The sequence below is a fragment of the Pleurodeles waltl genome, chromosome 8 (genome assembly GCF_031143425.1).
Source record: "Pleurodeles waltl isolate 20211129_DDA chromosome 8, aPleWal1.hap1.20221129, whole genome shotgun sequence".
NCBI lineage: Eukaryota > Metazoa > Chordata > Amphibia > Caudata > Salamandridae > Pleurodeles > Pleurodeles waltl.
Window position 1 is genome coordinate 1,417,006,851 of NC_090447.1, and position 12,973 is coordinate 1,417,019,823.

At 42.1% G+C, this 12,973-nt stretch overlaps 1 long non-coding RNA gene across 1 annotated transcript in view; it reads left to right on the forward strand.

Moving 5' to 3' along the window:
• Positions 1-1,423: 1,423 nt before the first annotated feature.
• Positions 1,424-12,973, forward strand: part of LOC138249246 (uncharacterized) — a 60,176-nt gene continuing 48,626 nt past the window's right edge. Inside the window, exon 1 of the long non-coding RNA XR_011194809.1 lies at positions 1,424-1,504. This is a non-coding gene — a long non-coding RNA (uncharacterized lncRNA). The remainder of the gene's footprint in view (positions 1,505-12,973) is intronic.

Genomic DNA, 12,973 nt, shown 5'->3' on the forward strand with positions numbered 1-12,973 from the left:
ATAGAATAAACAAGTGATTTTCCACTACTGCTGCAAAATGAATCTTTCAGGCCTAGTCAAGCTAAAAAGTCTTAATACACATGAATACAATTAATAATTTAATAAGCCTATTGTGCACCTTACAATTCAAATCAAATATGCAAAGCAAATTATTTAATTGCAAAAATTATTTACGTTAGAACAATTTTAAATGTGCATTTATTTTTCTGCACACACGTAACTCACATTAATGAACCCCATTTAAATCAATATAAGTATGTTTAATTCATGTTCATTTAATATTTTCAATTCTTAATCTTCATTTTACTAAAACACTCTTTCTGTTAACACTATAAATGCAAAATCGTTCATATTAAAACGTGGTGTTTTATGCGAATAGGGGCCACATGGTCCACCACAATTCAAACATGCACATTTTACAACTCCTGTTATGTTCTCTGTTAGCCTTTAAATGCAGGTTAATTATTCACCATATGCTAACTTCTATGCCTCTAATATATTAATAAAATCTGATCTGTCTCACTAGTTTACATCAAACGAAAGTGCCAAAGGAAACATAATTCATGGATGGGAGTGCCATCTGTAGCTTGTTATACCCAGAAGACCGGGCGCATTTCTACATTTTCAATTTGGCTGAATTATTTGCTATCACGTTTTTACATCTTTTAATATTTTTTCTAACGACACATTCATATTAAAAGTGGTATTGTTTCAGATGTATATAATTACTTGCTCAGCGTGCCTTGCATCTGAGTAGGGAACATTTCAAGGTTGAGTGAGTAGGCATAGTTTAGCATTTTTTGGTATATAAATAGAGTGTCTGCCACCCCCAATAAGGGTGAGGTGGCAAAGTGGAGAAGGGTTGAACGAATACGTAGGGAGGAATGTTGTCGTCAGTAAGTCTGTTTAGCTTCGGAAATACTGAAGCCTTCCTCTAGATGTCGCTGTGGCCTTTCAAAAGTTTCACTTTTTTTGGCAGCAGTCGCACTCTCCTCTTGAGCACCAGGGCTACTGCAGACGCCTTTCCGTCTGAAGAACGATGTGCGCGCTCTATGTGGCTTAATTTGACAATAGTCTGATGTTGCTAAATCTTCTCATACCCCCGCACACAGTAAAATTATGGCGCTGAACACACATTTCATCATATATTTTTCACTTGCTGAAATAAGGGAAAGCTTGTTTTTTTTGACAGTGCATTTATCAGCATTATGGAGCTAAACACATCTTTTATCACATATTTTAACTTCCTGAAACGAAAAAACGTGTGTTTTGCAGCGCATTCATCAGAATCACATAACGCCGCTGGGCCTCAGCGGCCCCTAACCACTGACTACACTGATGTCGTTGTGTGCGCGAGATTCTAGGCGCCCCGCTACGCTGACCAGCTCGCGCGCTATCGGGGGTCACCGCTGAATGCACACGGGACACATCTTGCCGGGTGCATCAGGCCGGGAGCCGTGCCTGATATCGGCTGAGCTTTTGGTCAAAGTTCACGACTAAGCAGGTAGTAATATTGCATTTTTTTAAATTGTAAAACAGAGGTTTTTAAAAGTTTGTCGAGAACGCCATGACCGGTTCAGAAAGTGCCGTGCTGGTTCTCAGAGCGTCTCACATGATGATTGGAAAATACGTAATGGGGTTTAAACATACATATAAACACGGGCATTACTGGCATTAGACATTTCATTTACTTAGACCACAGTGACGTAAGCAAATTTACTATTGTTTACAAAAATATAATTAATAAAAGCATATTAGTCAACAAAAAAATAATCTGTAAACTGGGACAAAAAACGTAACAAACCATAATTACTATGTTCGCTGACTATGTAATAGCAGCAATAAGTTTTTGTTTTAATTCCAACACACCTTTTGCGATAGTGATACATGGAAGGTGAAATCACGTTTAGCAAATTTATAGCATCTAAAAAAATTTAGATGACAAATACATTTATTAAAATAAATCACAGATGATGCCTCAACCTTCCAAAAAAATAGAGGACGCTGATTTTGCATAAACACTCGAATAAATGGCTTTTACCTTTAACCTAATCGCATCTTTCACTTTAAAGAACATTTGAGGCCACGTATTTCTGCATTTTACTTCTTGTTATGAAGCACAGCAGATATAATGAAAGATGACTTAGTCCACTTATGGCAAATGCCATCTTCTCCCTTTCCTAATACAAAAGTAACACAAGTGGTGCAAACAAATGATCCCTTTCTATTTTTTTATCTGAATACGGTCGTTTTGTAATAAACTCTGTAAATAGAGAACCCTCTTTCTCCTTACTCAGGTCACTTCTACATAATAATTACTCATGCCATTTGCACGAACGAATGTGTTGCTTTTTAACATATAAAATAAAATATATATGGATCGTCGTCGGCTTACATTGCAATGTTTTCTATTTCTTGGTAACTATACATCTGTTTCGATGAGGATCCATATTGGAGAATTAGCTTCCAAGTGATGTAAGTGTGTAATAGGAGGCGCTTATGCAGCTGTTCGGTTCACAGAGCCATATTGATATTTACAAGTGTTTGCATAAAAACTAGGTCATGCTTATGAGGCAGACCGATCTACACTGCAAGTGCAAAAACTTTTCCCATCCATGCACAGGGACTGGAATTACAAGTGGCGAGGAGTTTATTACACCTGGTAATTACCAAGTGCATTAAATTCTGCACCACCTGGATACATTACTGCAGTTCAAGCCTGTCAAAACACACCATGGAAGAAAAGGCTTGCAAATGACTGTACATATGGATTATTGCACAGAAAGCACCAAATTCTATATATTGTTGCTCATTATTATAAGAAAACTCAGAATATGTGCTTTTTATTACACCCAGTTTATTCTGAGCTGCGGGGTATCGAATTTTACCTGGTGTGATTCGTACTGCAACACCCTCAGGCCTCTATCGAAATTTCTGGGGAGGTTTTGCAGAGATACAGGCAGAAATAATGCTTCCGTCTTTGATTCCCCAAACCTTTGGACTTTTTTTTCTGTGCTGGTGAGATTTCTCCTAAAAGGGAGAGTTTGAGTTCTTTCTTTTAGCAAGTACATCAGAGGCTAGTGGCTCTTGGTGGTAAGGTTGAACCTGTCATCATGGCACAAATACTCTGGCCCAGACGTACCAGGCTTCCATGCAACACAATGCAACAAGACTAGAGGGAAGGCATGCACCATATTTACCATTGTATGGCGTATTCCTGCTCTCTGCCTACACTGCTGCACAATCTGCTGCCTAGCGCCAACTCAGGCATCTTAGCGCCAGGGTGTAAGGGTGCCTGCGTTGCAGGCAGAATTGTTTTTGTACAAAGTCCTCTGAGGGGTTTTCCTTGTTCTGAGTGTGCTGCAGAATGCAGCACACTTAGAAAGAGAAAACAAGGAAAAATAAAGACATTTTTCCTTGCGCCTGCACTAGGAAGGCGTAGCATTTTTACACGTTCCTAGGTTTACAAGTCTTGGTAAATCTGGGAATGTGCCAACATCCATGGGTGGATACATGGGAACACCAACGCTACACACATGGAACGTCTGTCTGAGGCAGAGCGACACAAGAAAGTGACTTCTGTGTCTTGCGTTATTTCAGATTTACCAAGCAGGGCAAGGCAACGCAAGATTCCCTTGCGGTGCTTGGCAAATCTGATTTTAGTATTGCGTTGCCCTGGCAACACCATGTGTGACGCAAGGGCAACGCAATCCAGTAACAATTATGAGGGCACAATCAGAGGAGGAATAGGAGAGTGTTTGTTGCTTCTTGAGATTTGTTGTCCTGCAAAGGTAATCCTTGCTGGAAACATGACAGGGACAACAGTTCAGATTAATGTAAATCCAACAGAATGCGGATGCTGTTCGCAGTAGCACACCTGGTGCTTTCAGAAGGAATCTAAAATAGACACATCTCTGTACAGATTATATCGACATAATGTTGCATCCCTCATACAAAATAAAAAGGCTGAACGTTTTCAGCACTCATCTCTGAAATGTCTTGCATCTACATACAGTTCACATGTTCGAATTTCATCCTTCTGAGGCCAGTAACTTGAGGACCATTAAACTAGGTATTCGTAATGCTGCACCACAAAATAAGTGTCATTGTGTGGTTTGGAGCCCTAGGGTGTGAAATATCAATTATCAGAAGATAAATCAGTCCTGTTTTGAATACAATGCTTTAAAAATCCCATGTATCGAATGAAAGTGATGTTTAGTTCTGGGTGCCCAGAGAACAACACAGTGGAGTGATGGAGAGGATGTCCAAAGAGAGGTAGAAATTCTGGGGCTCGGCCTTTGATAGAAGGTGTAGATCTCTGCCCTCTCTAGTACAGTGAATTCCAAGCCTACACTATAAACCAAACTTGGTCTCAAAGTGATGTTTTATTGTTCTATAATACCCTCAAGGCTTCATGTCACATAATAAACAACAAGGCAGTCTTTTTTAACACATAAAGGAACATTAGTCCCAACGCATGAAAACATTCTTCTTATTGGCAGGGCTACTGGAATTATGTGATTGTGCGGCTGCAATGTTTTTTGTTAAATGTAGATTTTCTGCATTTGCCACATAATCCATCATCTGCCACATAATTTGTAGACTTTAACCAAAAAATGTCCCAAGCTCAAATGGTTCAAAAGTTAGTAAAATTGCAGCAAAACTTGTTGCCATGCAGTGGAAGACCCTTTACAAACGTTGACTGGTCACCTTTCTATTGGTTATTGCTGTATTTGTGTGCTAAACCGGTACTAATGAGGTTCAATCAATGCCTAGACAGTGTTAACAAGTGTAAACATGACACTATAATAAATACTATCTCAAAATGTACCACATTATGCCTCATAATTTGCCTTATCTTGCAGCATAATTTACTTAACCCTGCCACATAATTTGGCCGTCCCCTGTAGCATAATTTTAATGGGTGCTTATGGGTGCGTTTTGGCCATGCACAGATTCTCAAAGAATATTTGCTAGTTCAGAAAATGGGTTGCATGGTTGAATTAGCACATACACCACCTTCAGATTAATATAACTCACACACCTCTGCATACGCATTTGTCACCTCACTTGCCACACTACATTAAATATAATTCACCACTGTGCAACGCACTGTGTTCTGGCAAAATATATAATTTCTGATGTCAAAAGTTAACTTCTGTAATATGCAAAGGTATAGCTAGTGCATGGGGAAGGGGCGAGTTATAGTTAATGTAGTGTGGCTAGTGAGGTGACAAGACTGTGTACAGAGGTGCGTGGGTTACATTAATTCGAAGGTGGTGCGTAAGTATAAAGTTGTGGTCTAAATATAACATAGTAATTTGAAAGTGGTGCGTAAATTATATTTAAAACATAACTCTAAGTTTTGAATTTATTGTATTTGTCTAGTTTAAGTTGGGTTTGTCGCACATAAGAAATAAACAAATGCAGAAGTGGTGTGTAAATCATATATCTAAGAGATAAATATAACTTTATTTCTAATGTTTGTGAATTTTGAGTGTTTTGTTTTATAATAAACATAAAGTTTTCCTAACTATAATGTATCTTTAAGCTTTTTTGTGAATTTAAATGTTTTTCATAATGTTACTAACAAATTTGTAATATTTGTCCAGTTTAATTTCGTGGAGTGGAGTCTTAGTAAGTGGAGTATGGTAGACTATACCGGAGGATAGTGTTGTAATATCTACTGTGGTACAGAATATACAGTATATTGTGGGATAGTGGAGTGGAATAAAGTGGAATGAAGTGTACTCGAGTAGCATATACTAAAATGGCATACAGCTGAGTGGCGTAGAGTGGAGTTGCATACAGTTGAGTGGCGTAGAATGAAGTCAGATACAGTAGAGTGGCGTATATTGGAGTGGCACAAGTGTAGTGGCAAACAGAATAGTGCTATACAGCGTAATAGCATAGAGTGGAGTGTGGTACAGTGGAGTTACATTCTGTAAATATCTCAAAGGGAGGTGTGAGAGGTTGGGGGGGCTGGGAGGGAATACAAAAAAAATAAAAAATTAACTTACCTCTTTCCACCGCTGCTGCTGCCTCGATCCTCTTCTGGTGTCCCAGCATTCACTGCTGGAACACCATCACAGGCTCCCCAGCAATCCTGGTGCTGCTTACATGCTAGATAGCATGTAAGCAGTGCCAGGATTGGTCTGAGCATCAGTAACTGCCACTCAGAGACAAGCCTGGGGTCCCTGCAGTTTCTCCAGCCCAGTTGTGTGTGCAGCTGGGTTGGAGAAACCTAAGTGCGCATGTGTGTTTGGCCGGCCTCAAACGGCTGGCCAAACACACATATGCACTAAGTGCATTCTCCCCTCTTCCCCCTCCCACCTCCCACAGCCCAGCCCTGCCCTGCTGTGCCAGAAGAAGACAAATAAAACAATAGAAAACTATTGTTTTATTTTTCTGCTTCTGGCACAGGCAGTGGGGTGACGCTCCTTCGCCATACATAGCGAAGGAGTCACCCCTTGGACGTAGATAAATTAATCACACTGGTGTTGGAGACATACATTTATCTTGCAATGGGTGGCATTCCAATGCAGCAGAGGCCATCCAAGGCTGCACAGTTTGGAAGCTCTGCCGCTCACCTGGAGTCTGGCAGCACAATTTCCCAGTTAACGCCACCCGGTACAAACTTGCAGTTCCCTATTCCCCATTTACAGATGGGAGAACTGTAGCCTTTCTAATGGCAGAACCATAGCTGGCTCCGCCGTAGGAACACCTAGGCTTAGCAATAAACTCCACCTCCCCTATCAGGACCAGTGATTGTTTTGTTGTTCAATAACAAAATCCCACTTTGGGAGGAAGGTAATTCTTGGGGAAAAAAAAATTGTGGCACGGTTGCAAAATCATGTGGCACACACCCTACAAACTGGTTGGTCTTTGGAGCATGCGCAGAAGCAGCCAATAATCAGAAGGTTTTGGAGGCATAGACATCTCCACCAGTGCCTTCGCGTAAAATGAAAGGCCCTGGTGCAAAATGTGAAAAGGGGCACCAGAATCTTCCACATCTCACAAATATTCATTGGTCTTGGGTGGAATGGGGCTCCCCTGAGGGGTTGGGCGGGCTCCTGAATGGTTGGGGCCCCCCAACGTGCCACAGAAGCTGTGTTACCTCTCTGATGCTTATCAAGGAGGCCGGAATCTCCTCCAACAGGGTAGTGGATGCCCAAGACTGGCGGGCTTCCTGCCACCCACTTAATGATGACCTCTGTCCAGTGTCTGGTGGTGGATTAAAGAGGCCTGAGGTGAAATCAACCCTTTGCAGCCTTGGTATTCAGCGCACTGCTTTTTAATATCACTTCTGGAGCAGAGCTTTCAGCACCGCACTTATTCTTTTACAAATTAAGCACTGTCCCTGTCATTAAGCACTACCTCTGCCTTTCGATTGATGGGGAACAGCACAAGCGATAGACCACACACACACACATATACATCTTTTGGCTGAGGTCTCTGGGGGCAAAAGTATCTGCCTCCGCTCGGGGGCATGGTTTCTTATTTATTTCTATATCCTTCTTAGCTCCTCTTTTAAAGTCCATAATCCATTTACTCATTGAAAAAAAACATTTGTGTTTGCATCGGGGATACAACATGTTACTTTTGTTGGCTTTATAACTTATGGGGTCCTGTCTAGAAGGCAAGCTTCACACACTGAAGATAGATTTGGCTCAGACAACCCCCGTACCCAGGGTGAGGCCACGCAGATGGCAGCAGACGTGATGCTTCTCTAGGCGCTGAGGAGCGGCACAGGCGCTGCAGAGGATGCTTCATGGTCTGGGCAGAGCTTCCATCTCGCACTGACCAAGGACCTCATTGACAGTCACTCACAATGCTCAAAAGGGCTGAAACTGAAATTTCTACCAAAAGTAATGCACTATTCTGCAGGCGGTATTTCATTGTGCGTAATTCCGCGGGTGTTCCCAGTGGCCTCCTCGTGAAATCACACCTGATGGAATATATCCATGCAAAAAGCCAGCAATTGCTCATTACACATGGGATATCTGAGAATTCCTAGGTAAAAGCATATCCTTAAATTACATCCGGTGTCAGTGATTCTGGGTGTAAACTTTCCAAATTATTCTTCCGTGTATTTCCAATAAGGGCCAATTTACACACTCCCAAATTACCCCAAAAAGCTGGTGATTGGGCAATTCAGTGAGATGCAGAAGGTCATGTGATTTAAATGTCTAATACAATGATAATCTTCCATACTGGTTTGAGCAGGTGTTATTGAAACTGCACACTGATATGCAGAATGGGAAAGTAATTTGTCCGTTCTGCAGACAGGCCATCACTTGCAAGTTCTGTTCTAAGGCCTAGATTTGCTAAGAAATCATGGAACGTAGCACAGCAAGTAAAGTAGCTTAAACGGGAGAGAGCAGAGCACGGTCATAAGTACTAACATGCTCTCTACCTGCGCTGGAACACCTTTGACCAATGCAGGCACACTTGTGCCATAGTGCAAGGGTGGGATGCATAGTTTTGTACAGGAAGCGGTCCCTTCCTGCACATAAACTACGCTGTAAGGTGTTTCCCACTTTGTATGTGTGCTGTAGAATGCAATACTCATGCAAAGAGGGGAAAACAAGGAGAAATGAAAACATTTTTTTGTGATATGTTTGCCTCAAAGAGGGACAGGATTTTGGTGCAAATTCCTTTCTAAAATTCTTTGCAGATAGGGATTTTCTGTCTCATTGGTCCCACATGGAGCATCACATACAGTCTTTCCCACACGTGTCTCCTCTGCCGGGGTCTGGAAATCCCTCCGTAGACATTCTACCATGTAGATTGCAAAGCATTTGCAGAGTTAGAAACAAAGTAAGCCCTTTAGACAACAAAATCCACATCTTTGTCCATGGCATCCACTGTAGAAGCATCTTCAGGTATGGTTCTTGCATATATGTGGGATACCAAGGTAATGTTGAATGTATTTATTTAGCATCTATGTATGCAACCAGTGGCTGTAGCCAGAATCAGCAACCATCTCCCAGTGTTTAAAACATTACATTCCAAATGCTCAGACCAAGAACACATTACATCAGAACACTTTAGAATCTAACGTGGAACCCACCCATCAGAAGATGGTCACCCATCTGGGAATCCACCTTGACCACGAAAGGAACTTGTCACCAAAGTGGAAAAGGGGGTATTTGCTGTGTTAGAAACCTGGGAAGGACTGGCCATTCTACTTCCTTCTAATCTCTCCTTATGAGTCTGCAGATCTCCCCCGTCACTGCAAGACCCTCCAGCTCCTGCCTCTGATGTTGCTGGAGGAAGTAAACCTTCTTCAGAAAGTGGTCATGGATTCAGAAAGAGTAGGTTCTCCTAAAGCTGCTGAATATGGTGGTCTCACTGATTCTGTAGGACCTCAGCTTTGAAATCAGGCTCCATTATGCCAGACACCTTGGAATGCCTGTAATGCTACAGACTCTGCCTGGTTGATCAGATGTTGTAATGGGTCAGAAGGATGGAGGCCTTGAGCAGCCGTAGAATATGTTGAGCTGTCTTTAGATGCCTCATGACAACGATGAAAGAATGCCTGTGAAGGGTCCTCCAAGCCTGACTGACATGGTACATCTTGCGCAGGCTAAAAAATAGTTGCAGAGGCAAACAAGCAGGGGCAAAACTCAGTGCTTAATTTGTGCTTGTTGTTTCCGGTGCAGAACACCGGCACTTATTTTTGAGGGCCTCAAGCATTTGCTGCGAGCAAAAGACACGCTTGGGAAAGACGGAGGAAGAGAAAAATGAAAAAACGTCTCAATGAGAGAAAACAGAAAGCTGCAGGAGTGAGCTGAAGGGGCAGGGAGTGGATTTAAATGGATTGAAGAGGTCCGAGATGGCTTCGGAATTTCTCTACCTCAGTATTTCGTACTCGCACATTTAATTGCAGCAGCCGCATGTTTAAGAGGAGGGCTTTGAGCACCCGCACCTTCTTATTTACAAATTAAGCACTGGCTAAACTAATTAAAAAAAATCTATAGAATACCTAGCTTATTGGGTTAAACGAAAGGGGTAACGCCTGTCAATCAGACAGAAAAATAGGAGGGTCTGTAGGCAAGGCCCCCTTTTATGACACGCAGCAGGGAAGAGCCTTAAATAGGGAACAATGAGAATTTCCAGATTTGGAAATGCTAGAGGGGGCTAAGATAGGTAAATTCTTTCTGTGTAAAGAGACAAACCTTAGGTTGTTAGGTCTCAAAAGAGGAAGACGGAAGAGGAGGTCACACCAACTCGCCCTATTTTTTGAGTCTTTCTGCATAAATCATATATTAGATTGACAACAGCCCTTTGCTTTTTTAAGAGCTTGGTTGACATCTGTGAATTGTTGAGGTTTTTTCCTTTCCCTTTTGCATGTACTTATCAACACCTAATAAACCTCTCGTATTGTGCTACATTCTCTAACTCCTATGTCTCATGAGATCGCTTATAAACAGCTTAGCATCTGTTCGAAATGATTAGGTCCGGAACATAAAACATAATTAACAGGAACCAGGAACACTTTACCAGTGTGTGAGATGGAAGCTTTTACAAGGTAAATATACAAACATTATTTGTTTAGTTTGCCGTTTTATTTTTCAACATCCTATATTAATATTTACAAACTAATAAGTCTATCTCTAGTACTAGGTAAGTAAATTACATGTATAAAAAACATGTAATTTGGAATTGGTTGTCCCAAACACGTATACAAATAGAAATGAAGTAAAACCATTTATTTGGGAGATGGATGTTCTTACATCTGTCTGACAGCATCTGTATACAACCAGAATGCTACAAACATAAAAACATTTAAGATACTGTAGAACTAGAATTATTAGCAACAGTATTGCCACTGCACAACTTTCATACTTTTGTTCTAGATGAAAATGAATAATTCAGACTTAACAAGTTACAATTTATGCAAAAGTCAAAAGATCTGATCTAGAAACTTTTCAAACTCCAGGATCCACTGTTGCAAATTGGATTTGCAGTTATACAGGCTTGTTTGTATCATGTAGAACAGAACACCAAGAGCTTAATTGCTGAAAGGTAAGAGGACCTGCATGTCTTTCATACAGCTCATTCTCATAAACAGAGCAAAAAACTGAAATAACATTGACGCAGAAGCTCAATCCACACAGAAGGGGTACAGCAAAAAGCTATTTAAAGGCTTCCCCATAGTCTGTGTGGGCTGTTGTGCCTCACATGACAAAGAAAAGAACAGGGTGAACTAGTAGATGATTTTGGAACCTTGTGATGAATGTCATGCCCCTCAAGTACACTGGTATCTGGATTAGGCCTCAAAGTAGTGAGGTCGCAGAATTAATGGCTGTTTGCAAAGTTTATTATAATACCTGACAGCCCCTCAACTTTTTGCCTACCTCCTCCACTGTCCTGACCTTGATTTTGCTGGGTTTAGTGCTCTGTGCACTTTACCATTTCTAACCAGTGCTAAAATGCTTGTGCTTTCTCCCCTAAACATGGCAACATTGACGTATCCCTAATTGGCATCTTTATTTCAGTTATAAGTCCCTAATAGGGTGCACCACAAATGCCCAGGGCCTGTAAATTACATGCCACTTGTAGACCAGAAGCACTGATTGTGGCACCCACTTAAGTAGCCCTTTAACCATGTCTCAGGTCTTCCATTGCAGAGCCTGTATGTGCAGTTTTACACTGCCATGTTTCCCTTTTAATACATATTTGACCCCTAAAGTAGGCCCTGGAGAGCCCAGAGGGCAGGGTGCAATGTATTTAAAAGTCAGGACTTTGTACTTTTAAGTTATACATGTCCTGGTAGTGAAAATTCCCAAAGTCGTTTTTCATTACAGCAAGCCCTATCTCTACCATAGGCTAACATTGGGATTACCTTATCACATTTTATAAGCATAATTCACAATCTGGAAGAGATAAACTTTTTGAGTTTTGTGTCTCTGGAATAAAAATTGAAAATCACAATTTATAGTGAAGTCGCTTTTTAAATTGCAGTTCTAAAAGTACCACTTTTTGAAAGCTGGCATTTTCTTACTTTGTCCATTTGGTGCCAGCTGCCTGCCTCTAATCACTTGTCTGGGGTGGGTGACAGCTGGGCTTTGTGTATTCCCCTAGACAGCCACACACAATGGGAACTTAGGTGTGACTTAATGGGCTTTGATAAACCATCCTGGCAGGATGAGAGGGATGAATTGGCCACAGCCTCACTTACACCTTTGTAGGCCAAGTCCTGTCCCCACCCGAAGGGCTGCATAAACACCTGTAGTGAGTCTGGAGTCAGGCCAGGACAGGAAGGGTAGGTCCTCTGTGCACCTCAAAGGCCTGTTTTTGAAGTCTCCTCCAAGGTACTGGACCTCTGACACCACCAACTCAGTACACTTCTGGATGTGTGAGGACTCTGCAAGGAAGAAGGACTGCTGCGCTGCTGAAGGACTGCCACTCTGCTGGACTGCTTCTTTGCTGGACTCCTGCCTTGCTTATCTGCCCTGCTGTGCTGCCCTGCTGTTCCCCTGCCTGGGAGAGGACTGGACCTGCATCACCTTAGCCTAGAGTGACTTGAAGGGCTAGCTGGCTGGCCTCCTGAACTGAACTCTTGGGATCCTAAAAGACTCCCAACCAACCTGCTCTTGCACCTGGACCCTTCCATCTGTAAGTCTGCCTTGCCAAGTGGTGCCACACCAGTCCTGAACCCTTGGTAGTGGGCCTAAGGTGTTTGCTCCAGAAAAACCCATGCATCCTCTGCTGCGGGAGCAGAATTAATGCATAGCTGCTGTTGTGTGGAACAGAACTGGTGCCTCACCTTTCGAACTTCCACTGCAACGCTTTTCCAGCCGCAATGTCCTCGCCTTGACGATGACGACATAACTTCTCATTACAGCCTCTGCTCTCATCAGAACAAAATCATTGCCTCAACTGCACACTGCAACCTCAACACTGGTCTTCGAATCGCCAGCCCCGGCACCTGGATTCTCGACATTGACTCAGCAGGATCCCCAGC